We start from the raw sequence: 15,612 nt of genomic DNA, 5'->3' as shown, positions 1-15,612 counted from the left end.
CCAATCCCACCAAGTTCAGTCTCAGAGGCACATCCAGGAACAAGGCAGAAAACCCGGAGCATTCTGGTCTCTTATGTTCAGAGGTCAGTGTAAACAGCAAGGACCAAGATTTGTAGGTCAAAAAAAAAAAAAATACAACTATTCTGCTGGAAGCAACAGGGTGATATAACAGCAGATTCGGACTCATTTTAAACTGCGTATGTACTCCAAGGCAAGAAAAAGGAGTGTAGGAATCCATTCCCATGTCAGACAGTCTTTATCTCCTGTTTCTAAATAAATGGAAAGATGTCTGATGCCCAAAGACGTATTTACAGATAATATCACAGTGCTAGGCTCATTCTGAAAGCAACATCTGTAAATAAAGCCTCCTTTCCTCTTTACCCCAGCTGAGGAGAAAGCCTCAGGAAAATGCACAGATCCAACCAAAGTGGTTTTATTTGTTTGCTATGAAGAGACAGTATCAGTGGCAAGAGCTTTCCTACATTGGATTTTGCAAGCATGAAAGGATAAAAGCTCTTCCTCTTCTCCAGCCTCTAAATACGTGAGATTTGCAGGTTCCACTGCCTGGATCTGCAAATGCCCGGGGCTGGAAGCCTCCACGGCTGGCTGTAAGCCCTTCTCCACCCCAGCCCATCTGTCCCCTGCAATCCAGAGTGGCTGGAACAATATCTACACTGGGGCCCAAGGCTTAACAGCAGAAAAACCAGCTGCAGAACCAGGTCTGCTTGGCATAGGTGAGGGCTAACAACATCACTCTGCTCCTTTTCCCATTTAAAAACACACCTCTGTTCAAATGGGGATCCCTACTTCAGCCACACCAGCAATTAATCTGGAAAATGAAAGCTGGGGTAAATTCATCCCTTCTCAAAAATCTTTCTAAGTTGTTGGACTTGTAGAAGGTGGAATTCCACAGATTATTTTATCTTATCAGTGCACCAGGAAGACTTGGAACAAAAGTGACTGTAGCAACATTTTGGTTATAAAGTGAATCAAGTAACCTTAAGCAGGACGATGCTGTGCACAGACGACACAATCACCAACCAGTCGTTTCCACTCACACACCTCCACGTACACCTTAGAGACACGAGATTGGTGTTACTCCCCTTTTACACATGCACAAACACAGCTGGCTACAAGCCCCAGGCGCTATCACACAGCAACCAGAATCCCAGACAGAAACCAAGAGCATTTTAACTCCTCTGTCCTCACCCTGTGCTGGGCTGAAGTTCAAGAACAGCACTCTGAACCTCCTCAGTGCTCAGGAAACTAATGGGAGATACCAGGTTTACACAACCTGGGTATCTCAACTCCACACTTGTCATAGACCCAAATGAAACACTTCAAAATCTGAGAGTTTAACAGCTCCACAATGAGCTGAGCTGAAGCTGCTTCCCTTCAGCAGGGAAGTTGAAAAACCTACACATTGACTAGGGATTTTGGTCTCTATTGTCTCAATTGTTGCTGAAGAGTATTTGAAAATTAATTGCATTTCATGATTGGCTAAACTCCCTGGAGAAACATTTATTGTAATGTTAATGAGAGATAATTACATAAGTAAATGGTTCACCTGAAAAGTGTTTAACACCTAACTTGCTTCATAGGAAAGTTGCTCTTTAATGGTCTCTATTAAATAAATGATGTCTCACTCTTAATTTCAAAGCAAGTCTGCAAACAGGTACCACTGAGCATTAACTGTGCACAGCCACCTCTGCAACAAACCCAAGTGAGGGAAGGAGAGTTGTCACATTAACTCAGTCATTTCAAGCCTTTCAATCAGTGCTTTGGGTTTTCCTTTTTTCCAAGCCACTACAACGTTTTAAATCACCCTCCTCCACAATAGCCTGAATGGTAAATTGCCTTACAGCCCTTTATTTTCTTGATCCATGAAGTGAGTTTTGGCTCCTCTGGGAGAATACAGACCACTCAACCAGCCACTCAGTATTAAAATATATAAAAGGCCTCTAAACCACGTGTGTTTTGGGAACACAGAGAGGATACAGAGCCTGCACCACCGCAATGTGATGTCTCACAAATCAGAAAGCCATTAATATTTCAGGAGCCTCTTTGCAAAGGCTCTAAACAAAACACAGAGAACACCATCGTGACAGATCCTTCTGGTGTCAATGGTCTCTGTAATTTATTTTTTTTCCAGAACAGCTGAAAAAAGGAATTTCAGAAGGACCCTCAAAGCTGCAAACACGTTGAGGAGTGGTACACATTTCACAGCATGTCAGGCAAACGCTGTGCCTGTACAGGAACAGGAAATCCAGCAACGATAACTTGCATTTCTCAACTCCTCTCAGGAAACTCTACAGCCCTCACTTGAGGGGTAGAAGAATTATTACCCCTATTTCATACTGGAGCTATTTCCATATTTCTTTTGTAAATTAAAAAAAAAGTAAGTATATGTTATATTTTCATACCCATGTAATTTTTAAAAAGTGGAAAGCACACAGCACTGTCTTCTGATACAACACTAACATCAACAGCAACACCCAGATTCCTGGAGGAAATGTTACCATTTATGAGCCCTAGTAAACAAAGATGAATGCAATTCTAAACAAATAGGACAAGACTGGCCAGAACAATGCAGAACAAAGTCCCCAGGCTGAGCTGAACTCGCTGTCAAACAGGACGGACGCTGCCGGAAATGAAAGGTTTTTCCCTAGAAAAACAAGAGGAGAGGTTTTTGGAGTAGTTTTTGGAACTCCCAGAGACCAATATGAGCAGTAAAGCATTAGAAAAACCTCAGTGCTACTCTGCTGAAATTCCACTTCCTCTGGGATGAGGGAAGGGGCAGTGATTATTCTGCAATTATTTACACTAGTGGGGAGGTGCTCACTGTCTTTAATTGCTGGAGTCTGCAGGGCAGGGTAGCAAGTGTTTACCTCTGCAGCTGGGAATTGCAGGAGTTCTCCCTCTGCCCTGGAGGAATGGAGCAGGAACCTGCTCTGGGAGCTGCAGGGAAAAAGATGAGTGCAGTGGGGAAAGAAGAAAAAAATTCAAACCTAGAAAAAACGAGGAAAAAAACCAAAGCAAGAACCGAAGAATTTTTAACCTAGAAGTTTCATTTTTATCCTTCACAATTTCAGTTGTGTCCTGGTCCCCCTCCTTACCACCTAGTGCAGAGACCTCCTGCTTTTCTGCAGCTTTCTGGTTCACACTGGTGTGCTGAAGCAGCTCTGTACAAGAGGATTCCTGCATCCATCCTGCTTCCAGGGCTGCAGCTTCCTGTCAAACTTGACCCAAGTCACACATGCAGTGGAGTGAGCTCAATTCAGGAAAATGTGCTGGTAATGCACAGCTGAGCTCCAAATTCCTCAAAAAAGCCTTAACCCAAAGCTCCCAGAAATCACTGGAAGATGCACACTGACGCCAAGACAGCCTCTGCTTTGTAACAGAGGGATCAGAAAGACCAGGGAGAGAAACAATACCAAGGAGCAAGGAAATGAAAAGATTAAAACCAGCTCCTCAAAACTCTTGTGGCTTCTGTGATGCAAAGCCAGGCTCTGCTTTACTTCCAACACTGTTTGAGACCTTTATGTAGGTCCCAAGACGAGCTCCTCTCCTTTGCCCTTCTTGCTCTTGCAGGTCAACCCCCTTTCTGCCCAAATTCCTCCTGGGCCCAAAAAGAGGCTGACAAACAGGACCTGAACCTTCTGCAGCAGAATGAGAGAAAACCATGGGATAATAAAACCATTAGAGTCAGGTAATGCAGCCCAGGACACGGTCTGCAATGTAGGGCAGCAGGGAGATCTAACACCACCATCACCTGCATCCCACACACGGGTGGGGGTGAGTTTACACCCCTGGAACTGTGCTGGGGCACCTGGGGAAAGGCTGACAGGCTGTGGCAGCACTGCTGCTCTGGTGTCACACCAGGGTAAGCCTGGAGCAGCTCTTACACCAGGTCCTCACTCAGGGCACAGCCCCTGGGCTTGCTCCCATAGCTGCTCTCACAGCAAACCCACCCAGAGAGAGCAGCCCAGCCTGGGCTGGTCCTAAAGTCCAGCCTGTGTGGGCACTTCACTTTGTTATTAGCATTAATATTAGAAATTAGTAGTTCAGGGCGGTATAGATCCTCAGCCACTTGTCCAGAAGAGCCTCCAGAGGCAAATCTAACAAGAAATCTACAAAGTAATTTTTAGGTTGTGTGTTTTGTCTTGGGTTTTGGTTTAGGGTTTTTTTTTTCTGTTTTGTTCTTTTTTTTCTTTAAACCAAGTTTTACACTCCTGATAAGATTTCAGATATCGGGGAGAAAATGCTCTTCTGCCATTACCACTTATTTTAGTAATGTGTGCCTTCTCTCAAAGTATTATGCTGGCAAAAATGCCATTTCACTGGCACAAAAGTACACTGCAATGCTGGGGACATTTGTTGGCATTTTTCTATCAGTCATGTCCTGCTATTTCAGACAAGACTGCATGAGGCCATGGCCCTCTCTGTAAAGTCTCAGGTGGTCCCAGTTCATATCCTTCCTGAAAAATGCAGTCTGAGAGGTCACTGCTCTCAGCTGCTCGTCAGCTTTCTCTTCTAGAAGCTCTGAGTGGCACTGATCTGTCCAGACAGCAGAATTGAGAAGTCTTCCTAAATCAGGTTGTGAAAAGTTTAAAAAAGAAATTAAAAAAAAACAACCAAACACCCCCATACCCATATATATATATACACACATATATATCCCACCAGCTTCACTTAAAAATTTAAATTAGTGGTTTGAGCTAACACAGATAAAATTATCTGAAGCAAACCAGGGTGTGCTTATCCAACAGACTGTCTGCTCAGTAGACAGCATTGCAAAACCCAGGAGAAAATATCTAACTATAGATATTGATATTCCTAATTTAATAATGCTTATCTTTTGGGGATATTTTCAAAACTGCTATTTTCTTCTTAAGATCAGAGAGCCACCCCAACACAAGAGGAAAAGAGCTGTCCATATTAAATCAGCTCTCTAAATTCATTTCACCCTCGTAAAATTTTATTGCAAAAGATGATATCAGACACACTTTAAGTAAGAAACCCATGACTCAATTATTTTCTTTTACTGAACTGTGGTATTCCAATTGAAATGAGTCAGTGGTGCATGACAGAATCTACTTATTCCAACAGGATACTCAATAAAAATCCTGCTAATACACCTTTCATTTAACATATTATTGATAGAGAAAACCCCTGATGTGCAGCTCTGACATTGCTCAGGAGGTTTTGCTCTTGGGCCATGTTTCAGAATAAGTGAGATAAAAACAGGGAGTTAAAGAATAGGATTGCTCCAAAATAATTTGGAGAGTTTTATACTCACACAACATCTTAGGAAATGCTAGCATTTCAATGCAAAGCTTCCTGACAGGGAACAGAGCCTTCAACTCTCAAGATTTCTTGGAATTTGGGAGGAAAGATGTGAAACAATCTGACTTCATGAGTGTTGTAGTTCCTTGTTCCTAGAGGTGGCACAAGTCGAGCAAATCCCTGACCCAGTAGCTGCAGACCACCAGCAGCTTGGTTTACAACTCTGCAATGTTTTGTGTCCTTCTAGCAAGAGCAGAAGTTAAGACAAGTCTGTTTCAACCAATATTTTTTACTGACTGGCAGATGTAATTTAATATTGAAACAGAGCCTCACATGAGTCACTGTTAAATATGAAACTGTAACAAACACATTTAGCAGCAATCTTCAAAGTTTTAATCATAATTTTAGGAAAACTTCCCATTGAGTTCTGCCAGAAATCTGTGTCAAGGCATGGTTTGGGTTGAAAGAAACCTTAAAGATCATCTACTTAAAACCTCTTGCCATGGGCAGGAATGCTCACCCACTAGATGAGGTCTATGAGCTACAGTGGCTCACCAATATTGGATATTTCCCCTTTTACAACATTTAATAGTATTTAGAAAAATAACATCATAGACCTGACCAAGCCCTCACACTTCACACCCCAAGTTTTTTGCATACACCATGCACCATTTGGCACAAAAATCAAACATCTCTCCCAGGACATCTCCAGAACCATCAGTCCATCTGCCTCTCCACACCCTCAGCAGCCAGGTGCAGTTCTGTAAACCTTGAAAAGATTAGAAAGCATTTAAATCTCAAAGAAAAAATATATGGATCACTTTATAAAAACAAAAGGCTGACTGTGAATGTGGGGAAGGAGAAAAGGATGAGGGAAAAGTTTCAGTAAGCTCAGATCTGTCAAGAAGATAGACTTCACATGCCTCAGTGTTTTCTTTATCACCTAAATAAATTGAACCATCAACTGGAAAAAGGTCACACACAGACAGCAGTGTGTGATTTTGAAGCTGTTAGATTTCCCCTCCTCCATTAGAGCTTGACAACAATGTCAGTCTAAGGGCAAATAAAGAAAGTGAGAGTTGGAGAGACTCATTACAGATGCATGGAGTTGGGTTTGTTTGGTTTTGGAGGTTTTTTTGTTTTAAGACTTCTTGTAACTCACTGTGTACCTCAGCGGTCAAAATGACAACTGCCCACATCCATAACCCATGGCTCCCCCAGTTTTTGTTGCAGAAATAGGCAGGCACCACTCAACTCTTCCATTTTCTCAGCATCTCAATGACTTAGCAAGCAAAGTTGAGCTGGATGCTTCCAAATAAATAGAAATGCAGAGCGTACTGCAGAAGGTAAAATACAAACTGCCAGACTGCAGGAAACTGAGGATAACACACCAAAATGCACCCAGGCACACTCAACAGTAACCTGATCCCTACTGGAGCTCCATTTCTGGGTTTCAAAGGAGACCACGGGCTGGACAAGAACACAGTGAATTTATTTCAGCCGTGATGAATGAATTCTGTATTACCAATATTTCATAGATAACTGAGTGACTGCAAAAGTTCAGGCTAAAAATAACACGTGTTGGCAACTATCAGAAACCATCAGGATGTTTTTCAATTAGAAGGAAAAAGTCAGACAAACAGTTGTGCCTTGTCTACACTGAAAAATGAAGGGAAAACAGAGAAGTGTGGTGCTGGCCCATCACGGGAAGACAGATTTGCACCAGCTTCAGGCAAAACATTGTTCAGTTTCCACAGTTATAGCAAAAATGGCTTTGTTTGGAGACAAGTGCCACGCTGCAGCCGAGAAGCTCATCAACACTGTCCTGATGAGGAACAAAAATCAAGGCTTTCAAGCCAGAGCTCACTTGATAAAACACACATTTATCACATTTGTGAGCAGCCAAGGCATGAGCTCCACGAGTCACAACTGTGTTCCTGCCCCTGGGTGTCGGGGAAGAGCTCCTTGCTCAGACTTCCTGGGAGCTGTGCATCCCTTTGCTTGGCACCCGTCGAGTTGTGTCACTCAAAACCTGACAAATAAAGCAATTTGAGTCATTTTTTGGCGGCGTGCTGTCTTTAAAAAGCAAGCACTTGTTGCATCAGCAGACCATGAAATGTATATAACCAAGTCATACCAATAAAATCCATTTCAAACACAAGTATTTGTTTACACAGAGCTTTCACCTTTTTAATTAAAACAACCCAAGTACTGGCAAAGGCAAACACTTAATGGCATTACATTTCAGATGCATTTCCCTAAAAGCCATTCACCAAGATCCAGAATTCTGCACAAAGCCTTGAACTTACATTTACATTTCCTTGAGTTAGTTATCCTTTTTCTCCCAAATTACTTGGCAATGAATATGTATTAGACATGACCTCAAAATTAACTCAATATTTAGGCAGTTCATGCAGTGTTTTAAACACACAGCCCATTTTTCCAAGTTGAAATGACATATCTGCAATTTGACACCGTTAGTTTATGTAAACTGTGCCTAAAGCACACTTTGCTGTTTTCAAACATGGATCATCCTGGCTGAAACAACCCTCATCCCTCTCTGGGCTGGCTGTTGCTCCACAAGTATTTAGTTGTCATTAATCCTTCCCTACAGCACCTGTGTAAGTGCTGAGTCTATGAAAACAGCTTCATATGGAAATAATTCTTTTTCTGTAACGTGGGCTGAGCCTGTTGCAGGGCAAACACTGGAGCTCACTGCATCCAGACAGCTGCACACACTGCTGAAGGTCTGTACCTGCTTCAGCTGTCAGCACAATATATCAACATATGCTTAAATATGAGCAGTTAAATGTTTTACTACTAATTACTTCACAGACTTGTCTATTATGGTCATTTATTCAGCTTATAGCCAGGTAAATTTTCTCTCTTATATTAACTCGTATATTAACTTATATTATCCCATCTCTTATGGATGGGGTGGATGAAGCCTCTTTATCCCAGTGTTAAGTGTAACCAAGAGGGGTTAACACACACCAGGTTTGGCACAACAAATTAAAGTCTGAATTACACCCTGACATCCTGTGCTGTAAAAATTAAAGTTCCAGTTTCCAGCAAATGTTTTTTCCACACTCGACTTCTCTCACCACTGATTCAAGCACTAACAAAGCCTACCCAGGGCTTACAACTGCAGAAACACCAGGGAAGGCTGGGAACAGGGCTGGGCTGTTTGAAAACTTGTGTTACTCACTCTGCTAGTTCCCTAAAACAAAACATCCCACATGCAAGAATTCATAATGGGCAATTCAGAAAAATATTATTTCCATACAATCCACTCCACAGCTCAGGCTTTCAGCTGCAGATTGTTATGAGCATTTTTAGCCAGCTAAGCCTCAACATCTTGTCTCACAAGGGGTGCTTTGGAAACAGAGCACAGTAGCCTTCCCTCTCCTGGCCACGCCAAGACCCCCATGATTTAACACACAGCTCACAGATCAGCTGCAGCCCCACACTCACAACAGTTTTAAGACAGAACATGAGCTGTTGGAAGGGCTGTATTTACACAGGACCAAAACCAGACAACCAAAGCTCCACATGACAGCTCTGTAGTGCTCTCACCCAGCCCAATCTCCACTGGAAATTAAATAGCATCTGCTTCTTCTCAGGTTAAACACCAACCAGATTTGCAGCAGCCCCTTTGGAAAGGCTTTCATTTGTGAACAGACATTTTCTGCTGTGAGTTTGAAACAAAACACGGTGATTATCTAACAAGCATGAACCTGCATCCATAACCTATGTGCCAGCACAAAGATAAAAGCCAACCCTTACTGGTTGATTTTGAAGAATCAATGTCAACCATTCAATCGATTTTCTTTTCTGCTCAGCACTCAAATCAGACTTCATCTGTGCCTGCTGTGGCCCAGTGGACTCGATTTCAACCCTCCACACAGAAGGCACACTCTGAATAAATGTCCAAAGAAGCTCCACTGCACGCTGGCACAGCTCTCCTGCAAGGGGAAGGCAGGCAAACCCCAGGCTATGCCACAGCCTCTCACTTCCCACTTGGACTAATCAATGCACTGATAAATCTGGCGGCACTCTCATGATATTTTAAATGTGCAAACAATATTTTTTTTGTTGCTGTAAAGCTGCACAGTTTCCTCAGGCATCTGCTGTTTGTATTTCTGCTGTGACAGTAACAGTCAAACACCATCAATGAAAACTCCCAGGCTATTGAAAACTTTGGAGGAGAAAAAAAGAAATCACCTCAGAGCACACTGGGTGTGGACTGACAGCTTCTTTTTGAGCTGTGGTGACATGCTGAAGACAAAGGATAACAAATAATACTGACTAAGACAAAGGATAACAAATAATACTGACTTTAATTCTGGGTTTTTTGTAGATATTCATAGAATCATAGAATGGCTTGAGCTGGAAAAGACCTCAGAGATCAGCCAGTTCCAACCCCCAAGTTCTGGTTCCAAGTTCATCCAGAATAGTTTCAAAAAACTAATTCCCTTTTCATATGGCCATGGCTGCATATTAATCAAAACAGATTTTAGGCATACAGTGATTAAAAGCCATCCCACCTTAATTTCTTAGCTGCACTTAACAGTTCCATCAGTCTTAGGAAGACAGTGTATGCTCTGCTGAAATGGATTTGCCACTTTGACCAACAGATAATTAGAGATGGTATGAGATTTTTTTTGTTTGACCACAAATTCAGTGCAAGTTTCTTCTCTACCACTGTTCTGAAAAAGTTCATTCAATTAAATGTCTCTGACTTCTAACCAGAGATAAGAATCAGGCCAGTATTGAGCATTTCAGTGATCTGGTTCTTTTATTGCCATCATTTCATTTTAGAGTTTAAAATTGCTTAAAATATTTATTTCAAATAAAACCTAGAACTTTCCTTGTTGTACCAATCACCTCCTAAACCTGAATGAATACTACAGCAAGGTGAGGGTCTGTGAGTCAGAAGCTGCACTAGAACTAAAGGAGAGAAGGAATTGTTGGTATTCATTTCAAGGGAACACTCACTCCAACTGATATTTCAAATGTCAACCTGGTATTAACTGCATCAAGCACTGATCAAAATACACAGGACAAGAGATTGCTGAGAAAATCATCACAAGCATCTAAATTGGCTGTCATCACAAGGAGGAGTTTGGGAAGGTACAAGCCTTTAGCATCTCCCTGGGCACCCTTCTGCTGAGGCTCCGTGGATTCGATGCCCTGATATAAAAGACAAACTCTCTCTCAATAAATTAGAGGGGACAAAAGGTAGCTAAGAAATGGCACTTGCTCCACAGCCTGCTGGCATGTGACCACCCATTAATTTAGGACACTGGGGGGGAATGGCTGGCTGGCTCTGTGCACACACAGCTTTCAGCAAGAGCTCTGTACCTGATTTGCTGAACGTTACAGAAAGTTTATAGAGTACATAAATTCTTTATAAGATAGTGCTGTGATTTACTCCCTCCTATAATTCACCAAAATCCAGTTTAAAGTGAAAACTGATACAATATTAAAAATCAATGACAATTAGACCCCAAAAAAAAATCTTAGCTAAAGTGATGTAGGTGACTCCTTGGCAAAGGGACCAGGTAACTTCTCACCATCTCTTTCAGCCTATTTCTGCTGCTTTCAAAAAGATTTATGAAGTATTTAAAAGCAAAAAGTTAATGGAAGGAACAAAACATCTCCTCAGCATCGTCTGAAAGTGAACATGGCTCTTCATGCCCTGACAAGCAGGCTTCCACGAGCCTCAACACAGCAATTAGAGATATTATTGCCTCTTTATTTTGCTCCTCTCTCGGAAATTACAGTTCCTTTAACAGGGACCACAGAAGGGCTGTGTCCCTGCCCAGGCTCAGGCGGGTGCATTAACACAGTCCTCAGTGACAGCTCATGCTAATGTGCCACACAATAAGTGTGATTAACTGATGTCCTGACACATTCCCTCCTGCCACGCCGTCACAGGGGCAGGGACACACAGCGAGCAGCCAGGCAGGGATGCTGGAACACACTGCAGGAAGATTCTCCTCAGAACACTAGTCAGACCCCTTGGAACAAGCAGGATCAGCTGCTCCTAGAAGATAGTAAAAACTTTTTTCTGGAAGAAGAATAGCTGTAAAGACAATAAAATGTTGGAATTCCAACACAATGTTCCTTAAAATAAAGCCACATGATGTAAAAAATACTAGACAATACATAAACTTACAAAATGAGAAAAACTGATATAATGGGAAACTCTAAGCTCTGAGGTTCTCAGGATCATAGAATAAATGGAACTGGGAGAGACCCACAGAATCAACAAGTCCTAGACTTTATAGAACAATTATTAACCTTAACATTGCCTCCCATGCCACAAAAAACTATCCTATATCCTAATGTAAGCAACATATAATCATCAACATAATACTTTTTATTACATTAAAGAACCATCTTACACATTGAAACAATTCTGCATCATTGAACCCCTCTCCTCTTTCACAGAGTTTTGGATTTTTGAAACACCAAACCTTGCCAGACCAAAACTAATTCTGAAAACATCACAGCAGCACACGAAGCTTTTTGCTCTGCAAAATATTGATATGGCACCTCTAGAGCAGCTATCCATGTGAATTCCCTGTCAGACTGATATGCAGAAGTACTCAAGAAGTGGGAATGCAGCAAGCAAACCACAGGTCCAGCCCCACTTCAACAGGAGGGGAAAACTCCTTTTTGCCCCAACACATTTGGGGCACAGATTGGGCCCAAATGCCCCTGCCAGCCCCTCTCTCAAGCTGGAGCCTTTCAACACTCGGCCTTTGAAGAACCATAAAATCTAAAATGTTATTTTCAGCACATGTGTTTGGTGGTGAGAGCATACTGTGAAGGCAGCTCTTCCTGTTCACACTCCAGCACTTTATATTTCCAACTTCCTGTAACTATTCACACTTCCTAATAACAGCTGGCAGTGGATGTGCATTCGGTGAAGTTCACACAGACTCAAAAAATACCAGTAATAATAATAACCAGCTGATGCTTTCCTGATAAGATGACATTTGCAGGTAATGATGTAGTGGACCACTGGTAAGTCCCAGGTTTAAAAGTACTGACTCACTCTGTACTTTCCTAAGGGTATTACCTTACATTGTATATAATACAATAATAACATAATCTATTATACATCTGTGCTATCTCCAAAGGTATTACCAAATCTGAAACCTAAAAACAACTGGGCTTCTCTTTGTTGTTTTTGTGTTCTGGGTTATTTGGGTTTTTTTTTTCTTTGTTTAGTTTTGTGTTTTGTTTTGTTGAGGTGGCTTTTTTGGGTTTTTTTTGTTGAAACAACAGGTATAGTTTCTACAACTTGTATCTAAGTCCATATCAGCTTATTGATCTAAGGGTTATCACCAGTAAAACCAAAGCAGAATTAGGGCAGCAGTTTGTTATTTTAAGAGTCCTGATGGTTTAAAAAGAACACAAAGGGTTTCTAAAAACAATTTCCAAAGCCTCAACTCGTGCAGTAGGGTGTGAGGACCACCCAACTCAAGCAGATCAAATGTATACTCTAACAGACTGTGCAGGCAAATGTTATGGGACCTGGAAGAGCAAACAGCAACCCTGAAAAATTGTTAGCTACACATCTGGTTTTTGGTTTTCTTCCCACAGACATCAGTCTGCACGTTTGAGATCAGACATGTCCTGTTTGCTCTGCCAGTGGTAAGACACTGTCCACTGATAAGGAGATAAGGATAACTCTCTGCTGCTGCGGATGCTCTGAGGTGCATTTTTGAGTGCTGTCGGTTTTGAGTAAAAATTCACATGTACAATTTTGAGATAAGACTTTAAATAAGCACACCTATGGTTCTGGTATTTTTACTTCTTCTTCACCCACATTCCCATTGCTGTCCCAACCTGAGTTCCTATTTAAGGCCAAGAAACCACCAGACAAGGCACAATGCAGACACAAGAATGTCTCTGGTTTCAGTAACAGCCAAAGTATTGCACCAGCTCCATTTTCATCCCTGTTTACAAAGTCCTTCATTTGAGCATTCTGGTCCTTCCAAGCCCAAATGGCACCAGAATGGTTACAAGACAAAGCTTGGGTGAGCAGCAGCCAGCAGTCCCTACACCACAGCTGTAGCAGGCACAAGGCCTGCAAGGCCTTGGAGAACAGAAGCCTGAGCTAGGAAATACCAAGTCAGCATGACTAAGGGTTTAGAAGCCCCTCTCTTCCGCCTTCGGACCCTGTTATCTCTCTGTAGACTCATAGGCCACTTTTTCCCCTGACCCTTACTATTGGACAGTTTTCAATCCCCCTGTAAGGTATAAAAACCCCTAGCTCTGCCCGGTTCGGCAGAGGAGAGCTGTCCCTGGAACCTTCGCGGGGACCCCAATAAAGAACCCTGCGGAACCCATACAGCGCTGCTCCTCTCTCTCTGCGTCTGCTGCGGCTATACCCAGGGTGACGGCCCCAGGCATGCTGAAAGAGCTGAAATCACTAAAGAGCTGAGCTGCAAATCACTATAGCTGCCTGGGCTGCCTGAACCCCCGCTGGGCGATCCTGGACCCTCCGTGAGCTATCCTGGACAACCGGCCTCCCCGCTGGGCTTCTGCCCTGGGGGCCATAGCTGGCGCCCGAACAGGGACGACGCCCGAACAGCGGGGGGCCCCTGGGCCGACATCTGAACCGCCGCGATAGCCTGGCCGCGGAACTGAATGCCGGACCTGGCATTCCAGAGGAGCAGCATTTCTTCGTGAAATTGTCACTGCCTCCGCTCGCCAGAGATCCTGGAAGGAGAAGCTCTTCGTTTTAGAAGGACTCTTCTGGACAGGACGTCAGCCGACCCGCAACAACGACACCTGGGCACGCGAGTGTCCGCGGAGGCTGATGAGCAGACGACCCCCAGCAGAACTTTGACCCACAACAGGCTGAAAAGTGTAAGTTTAACACAGCCTCTCTTGCGCGCAAAAATATTTTTTCCTTGGGTCCTTTTTTTTTGGGTTTTTTCTTTTTTTTCTCTTTTTTCTGCTGGCGGGAACTGAAAAATGGGATCAAAGCTTAGTAAACGATCCCAGAACGAGAGAGATTTATATTCCCTAATCCTAGAAATCCTATCTTCTAACAACTTTTCTTTTTCTAAAGGTAACCTTTCAAAAACTAACCTGAAACGTTTTATAAAATGGATTCTCTGCCACTTCCCAGATACTAATACACAGACTATTACCTTAGACTCCTTTTGGGATACAATTGGGACCACGATATATAAGTTTCAAACTAACCAAGACTTTTCTGTAACTCAGTTTTTACCGATGTTCCACGCTATCACTAAAGCTGTAGAAAAAACTAACAAAAAGATTTTAGCTTCAGGGCTAACTTCTGTCGAACGAAACGAAAAGTTCTTATCTCACTTAACAGAAGCGCCTATTTCAAATGCTAATGGAGGAGATAACAGCCCCTCCACCCTGGATTCCAGCACTCCGCTGGGTCCTAGGGTCCCGCCATCTGCGCCGCAACCACCCGACCCCAGGGCGCCCACGGCCCCTGCCCACCCCCTCTTCCCCCCTGCCTGCCCCTCGGGAGCCACATCCTGCGCGCCTCCTTGCTCTGTGTTATCTCCGAGAGCATCTGCGCTAGTTCCCGCCGGGACTGACCCAAACCCCACCCCTCCCCCTGCTCCCCCCGACCCTACTGAGGCCACCCCCACCCCCCTTGCCGTCCCTCCTGTCCCTGCCGCGCCCACTCCCTCCGCCGCCCTCGCCCCCCCCGCTACCATCGCGTCTTTCCCTGCCCCCGGCACCGTCCCTGCTGCGGCACGGGATCAGCCCGCCTGGGTACCCGCGCCCCCCCCCACCACCGCGCCTTTGCCTGCCGCCGGAATCGTGCCTGTCCGCGGATCCGCCCCTGACCCAAGCCATCCTGTATCCGCCGCACCCTCTTCCAGTCCCGCCGCCTCCTCCATCCCGCATACCCTCTGCCCCCATACCCTCGCTGCGCAACCCCATACCCACGCTCCGCAGCCCCCGGTCGGGACCCCCCAGACTTCCCTCAGTTCTGCCCCCCCTCCCCACGCCCCCCAGTCCTGTGCCTGCTGTATCACGCATTGCACGGCCACTCCGGCAATGCTGTCTCGCTGTAGCCACGTCCTGCCATGTGCTGCCCTATACCCTGCCCAGCCACAGGCACCTCTGCCAAATGCAGCTCCAGCCAGCCATAAGAAACATAAGGCACGACCTGATAGCTCTCACTTCTCGTCATCTGATGACAGCAGTGACAGCGATTCTGATTTGGAAATAGAATATGTAGATCCTTGGGCAAAAATAAAAATGGAAGCCACACAGGCAGGGGACTGGCAATTAGCTCAGAGAATTACTGCC

The 15,612-nt window shown here is 44.0% G+C and overlaps 1 protein-coding gene across 8 annotated transcripts in view; it reads right to left on the bottom strand.

The window, feature by feature from the left end:
- UNK (unk zinc finger) overlaps positions 1 to 15,612 on the bottom strand; it is a 50,441-nt gene that overhangs the window by 23,655 nt on the left and 11,174 nt on the right. The gene's annotated exons all lie outside the window — the stretch shown is intronic.

The sequence above is a fragment of the Passer domesticus genome, chromosome 20, assembly GCF_036417665.1.
Source record: "Passer domesticus isolate bPasDom1 chromosome 20, bPasDom1.hap1, whole genome shotgun sequence".
NCBI lineage: Eukaryota > Metazoa > Chordata > Aves > Passeriformes > Passeridae > Passer > Passer domesticus.
This window is presented reverse-complemented; position numbering and strand designations above follow the sequence as displayed.